The sequence below is a fragment of the Pongo pygmaeus genome, chromosome 17 (assembly GCF_028885625.2).
Source record: "Pongo pygmaeus isolate AG05252 chromosome 17, NHGRI_mPonPyg2-v2.0_pri, whole genome shotgun sequence".
In the NCBI taxonomy this organism is placed as follows: domain Eukaryota; kingdom Metazoa; phylum Chordata; class Mammalia; order Primates; family Hominidae; genus Pongo; species Pongo pygmaeus.
Genome location: NC_072390.2, coordinates 27,880,414 through 27,886,068, shown reverse-complemented (window position 1 = coordinate 27,886,068; position 5,655 = coordinate 27,880,414). Strand labels below are relative to the sequence as shown.

Genomic DNA, 5,655 nt, shown 5'->3' with positions numbered 1-5,655 from the left:
TGTTCTTCTACTATGGACTTCTTTAAATTAAATAGATATTTTCTAGTATAGCATCTTTATTCCCTTATTGCTTCTTTTCCTATATGCTTTTGAATTATTTTCTTAGTGGTTGCTCTGAGGATTACAGTTAACATTATAACTTGCTACTATCTAGCTCAGATTAATACCAATTTAATTTCAATAGTATCCAAAATTTGCTCCAATATAGCTCCACTATCTTTCTCCTTACTTCTCATTATGATTTCAAACAAATTATATCCTTGTACCTTATAAGCACATTCACACAGTTTTAAAATTATTGCTTTATACAGTTATCTTTTAAATTAGATAGGAGTAAAAAGAGTTACAAAAACTATATTTATACTGTCTTTTACAATTACCTATGTGTTTATCTGTACCAGTGCTTTTTATTTCTTTATGTAGACTTCAGTTTCTCTCTAGTGCCCTTTGATTCCAATCAAAAGAATTCCTTTTAAGTATTCTTTTAAGTATTCCTTTTAAGTATTTTAGTAGAACACACCTACTAGTGAACAAATTCTCTCATTTTTGTCTTTTTGGGCATGTCTTAATTTCTCATTTTTGTTTAAAATATAGTTTTGCTGAATATGGAATTTTTAGTTGACAGTTTTTCCCAGTACTTATATATATAATCCCATTGCTTTTTGGTATCTATGGTTTCTATGGTTTCTTATAAGAAGTCACTTATAAACTTTCATGTGGCGAATAACTCCTCTCTGGCTGCATTTAAGATTCATTCTTTGTCTTTGTTTTTGTTTCTGGTAAAATATACATAACATAAAACTTATCATTTAACCATTTTAAGTGTACAATTGTGTGGCATTCACATTAAGCACACATGTATTTCAAATTAAGTAAATTCACAGGGTTGTTCAGTCATCACTACCATCTGATGTGATTTGCATATTCATCCTCTCCAAATCTCATGTTGAAATGATGTAATTTCCCTTGTTGGAGGTAGGATCTGGTGGGAGGTATTTGGGTCATAGGGGTGGATCCTTCATGAATGGCTTGGTGCCCTCCACATAGTAATAAGTGAGTTCTGTAGTTCATGCAAGAGATAATCGTTTAAAGGAGACTGGCACCTCTCTTCCTCTCTCTGGCTCCCTTTCTTGCCGTGTGACATGCCGGCTCCCCTTCCCTTCTGCCATGTGTAAAAGTTTCCTGAGGCCTCACTAGAAGTTGAGCAGATGCAGGTTCCATACTTGTACAGCCTACAGACCTGTGAGACAAATACACCTCTTTTGTTTATAAATTACCCAGTCTCAGGCATTCCTTTACAGTAATGCAAAATGGACTAACACAACAATCCATCTCCAGAAATTTTTCATCCTCCCAAACTAAAATTCAGCACCTATTAAACAATTACTCCCAAATCTCCCATCTTCCCAATGCCTGGAAACCTCAATTCTACTCTTTGTCTCTATACATTTGGCTGTTTTAGGTGCCTCATATAAGTGGAATTATACAACATCTGTCCTTTTGTGCCTGGCTTATTTCATTATGGAAAATATCTTCAAGATTCATTTTCGCTGTAGTATGTGTAGGAATTTTCTTCCTTTCATAGCTAAATAATATTCCATGATATGGGTATACCACATTTTGTTTGTCTATTCATCTGCCAATGGACATTTGAGAAATTTACACCTTTTGGCTATTGTGAAGAGTGCTGATATATGAGCATTGGTGTGCTATTTATGGCTTCTGAGAGCTTGAGCTTGATTATGATGTGTTTACAGGCAGATATCTTTGGATTTATTCTATTTGGAATTCTTTAAGATTCTTTTTTTTTTTTTTTTTTTTTTGAGATGGAGTCTTGCTCTGTCACCCAGGCTGGAGTGAATGATATGATTTTGGCTCACTGCAACCCCTGTCTCCCAGATTCAAGCAATTCTCCTGCTTCAGCCTCCCAAGTAGCTGGAATTACAAGCACTCACCACCACACCTGGCTAATTTTTGTATTTTTAGTAGAGATGGGGTTTCACCATGTTGGCCAGGCTGGTCTTGAACTCTTGACCTCAGGTGATCCTCCTGCCTCGGCCTCCCAAAGTGCTGGGATTACAGGCGTGAGCCACTGTGCCCAGCTGGAATTCATTAAGATTCTTGAGTGTGTAGATTGATTTTTTAAATCAAATTTGTGTAGTTTTCAGTTTATTTCTTTAAATATTCTTTCTTCTCCTTTTGTCTCTCCTCTCCTTCTGTGACTTCCATTTTACCTGTATTGGTATACTTGATGATGTCCTATAGGTATCCGAGACTGTTTATTTTCCTTCATTCTTTTTTCCTTTTATTTTTCAAACTAGGTAATCTCAATTGACTTGTCTTAAAGTTCACTGATTCTTTCTTTTACGAGCTCAAATCTACTTTGAATATGATGATAATTTTTCATATTTTGATTATTTTCATTTTCAACTCCAGGATTTCTACTTGGTTCTTTTTAAATACTTTTCTTCTCTTTGTTGATATTGTCTATTTGGTGAAACATCATTCTGATACATGTCTTTAATTATTTGAACATAGTTTCTTTTAGTTTTTGAGCCTATTTATAACACCTAATTTAAAGTCTTTGTCTAGTAAGTCTGTTGTCTATGCTTCCTCAGGGAAAGTTTGTATTGACTGTGTTCCCCCAATGTGTCCAAGGCATGAACCAGGCATGGGCACAGACCAAAGGCCAAGCTGAGATAAACAAGGGGTTGCTTTGTCCCTGGCTGATATGAGATGAATGTCACAGCCAGATGCCACTCTACCCAGGTCAGAGGCATTGACTGCTTTTCTACCTGTGTATGAGTCATACATTCCAATTTTTGTCTGTTTCATTTTGTTGTTGTTGAAAACTGGGCATTTAAAATAACAGAATGTGGCAACTATGGATATCAGATTCCTCACCCTTCCCCAGGTTTTGTTGTTGCAGGTATTGTTGTTTGTTTGCCTAGTTACTTTCTTTTTTCATTTTTCTTAGATGGAGTCTCACTCTTTTTGTCCAGGCTGGAGTGCAGTGATGCAATCTTGGCTCACTGTAACCTCCACCTTCTGGATTGAAGCTATTCTCCTGCCTCAGCTTCCTGAGTAGCTGGGATTACAGGCATGCACTATGCACTATGCACTATGCACTGCCATGCCTAGCTAACTTTTGTTTTTGTTTTTTCTTTTTTTTTTTTTTTTTGTAGTCCCAAGTAGCTGGGACTACAGGTGCCCACCACCACACCTGGCTAATTTTTTGTATTTTTAGTAGAGATGGGGTTTCACTGTGTTTGCCAGGATGGTCTCGATCTCCTGACCTCATGATCTGCCCGCCTTGGCCTCCCAAAGTGTGGGGATTTCAGGCATGAGCCATCACTACTAGCCTAAATTTAATTTTTTAATTGAAAAATAATTATACATATTCATGGGGGTACATAGTGATGTTTTGATATGTATATAACGTGTAGTAATCAGATCAGGGTAATTATCCTTTTAAGCTTTTTGTCAGCACCTTGTTAGTCCTAACTGCTAACATTGCCACAGGAATCTCCAATATTAAACAATTGTTGCTGATTGTTTTCCACAAATTACCTAGAGGTAGGACTGTTCACAGAGATGGAACTCAGAGTCAGGTGAAATAAAGGCAAGTCTTGAAAAATTGAGTTTTTCAGTGACTTGCTAGACAGGTCAAATAGTGACAGTTCTCTAGGGATGGGGCTTTAGGGGAACTCCAGCCCTGATCTGTCTCCTCTAGTGGCTGCTGGTTTTCAAGAGGGGCATGGGATTAGGGCAAGTAAAGATGCCAAAACCTGTTCTTAAGAGATTCTGCTGTTTTTCTTGAATAAACCCTCCTCAGATTGTTGCAAGTCTTTAGTTAATTTCCAGAATTCCAACAAAATTGATTTTGGCAGTTCTTGGTAGTGTTTTTGTTTCTTTTATAGGAGAGTAGATATACAAAAGGCTTTGCTGTTCTGGAAAACTGAATCTTGCAATGCAAGTAAAAGTCAAGCATGCAGAGAAGGCAATAAAGAGCATCCCCAGGAAGTGGGGCTAGCAGAGTAGAGGTAGAAGCTTGAGAGAGGGTGGCTCATGAAGTTTGGCTCAGTGTGGCTGAGACAGAGGGTTCCCTTGGGAATGCACACAGAAGATAAAGATGGGGATTTAAGCAGTGACCAAACCCAAAGGACCTTTATTCCAGGTTATTTTTCTCTGGCTTTCAACATTTAAGATTTTAGATCATAATAGGTAAAAGCTGTGGTTCCAGGATAGTTCTTTCATTTGTCACCTATTTGCCTCCAGTTGCATCACACTACCTAGCTCCTGGGCTCTGTAGATCACAATCTGCCACCCGTCCTCTCTTCTCCTCCCCAGGAATGAGAAAACACCAGCAGAACTGGGCCCACGGCCTCATGCTGACTGCTGGAAGGAATCTGGCACTTAGCCCTTGCCTCAGAATGTCCTTTCCTCCCTAAAGCCCATAGAACCAGAATGCGCTTTCTCGGGGTGAATGTACAGATGATTTGTTAGGTAAATTGGCAGAAACCTTAAGATTACAAGCAGAAAGATAGAGGGTCATCAGATTGTACTTGCAGAGCTGGAAGAAGCTGTCTTCTACATTACAGGTTTTCCCCTCCTATTTTCCCTTGCGCTAACCCTGAAAACCTTCTTAATTTGGTAACATGCCCAACCCACAATCTGCCTTTCACCCTTACAGATTTATGGCAAGCTGTATTTCACCTAAGAAATGTAAGCTGTGAAGAGATTTTTGTGTGGGGATCCGATCTGGTCCAAATCCTTCTGATCCACCACTATGGACAAGTTGCTCCTAACCTTCTTCTCTGTTATCTCGTCTCCTCTTCTGTCAGATGACAATGATAATCCCCATCCGTTGCTGACCTAATACAGTCTAATACAGACTTTAGGAAAGTGACTTGAAATCAGAAAACTGTAAGCTCCTTGACAAAAAGTTCCCACTTAAAGACAGGCTTTCTCCTTATCCTTACAAGGATGATTTCCGGCTTAACACGGATTTACAAATACCATGAGTTTCAGTTCTGAACTGTGTAGCTCTGCCCCTGAACATCCACAGGGGAAGCAACGCTTATTATTGTCGGGATTTCAGTCCAAATGAGAGAGTGCTAACTGCAGCAAGTGACAAGGGCGGCAAGTGGGGAGGAGACCACAGGCCTGCTCCCAGCTGCACCCCTCACTCATCCCAAACAGACCAGGGATTGTGTTCCAAACCAGATTTTGCCCATTAGATCCATGTGGGAGAAGGGAGCTCTGCTTTTTTTTTTTTTTTTTTCGTTTAAACATAAGCAGTTTTACAAATAAAGTTCTTGCTTAAACTTTACTTAGCTATCATCCAAGTAAGCTTTCTGGAAGAAACAGCCATGAGCCCTGCTGCTGCAAGCCCCTTGTGCCGCTGCGTGGGGTGAGTGAGCAGGTCTGAGTTTTTTTGTTTGTTTGTTTGTTTGTTTGCTTTTGAGACAGAGTCTCACTCTGTCACCCAGGCTGAAGTGCAGTGGCATGATCTTGGCTCACTGCAACCTTTGCATCCCAGGTTCAAGCGATTCTCCTGCCTCAGCCTCCTAAGTAGCTGGGATTACAGGCACCCACTACCATATCCAGCTAATTTTTTTTATTTTTAGTAGAGACAGGGTTTCACCATGCTGG

The 5,655-nt window shown here is 39.3% G+C and overlaps 1 non-coding gene across 1 annotated transcript; it reads right to left on the bottom strand.

Annotated features, from left to right (window-relative positions):
• Nucleotides 1-2,645: 2,645 nt before the first annotated feature.
• Nucleotides 2,646-2,779, bottom strand: LOC129019205 (small nucleolar RNA SNORA48). Its single transcript, XR_008495550.1, has one exon. It is a non-coding gene; the product is annotated as a small nucleolar RNA SNORA48 (small nucleolar RNA).
• Between the last annotated feature and the right edge of the window lie 2,876 nt (nt 2,780-5,655).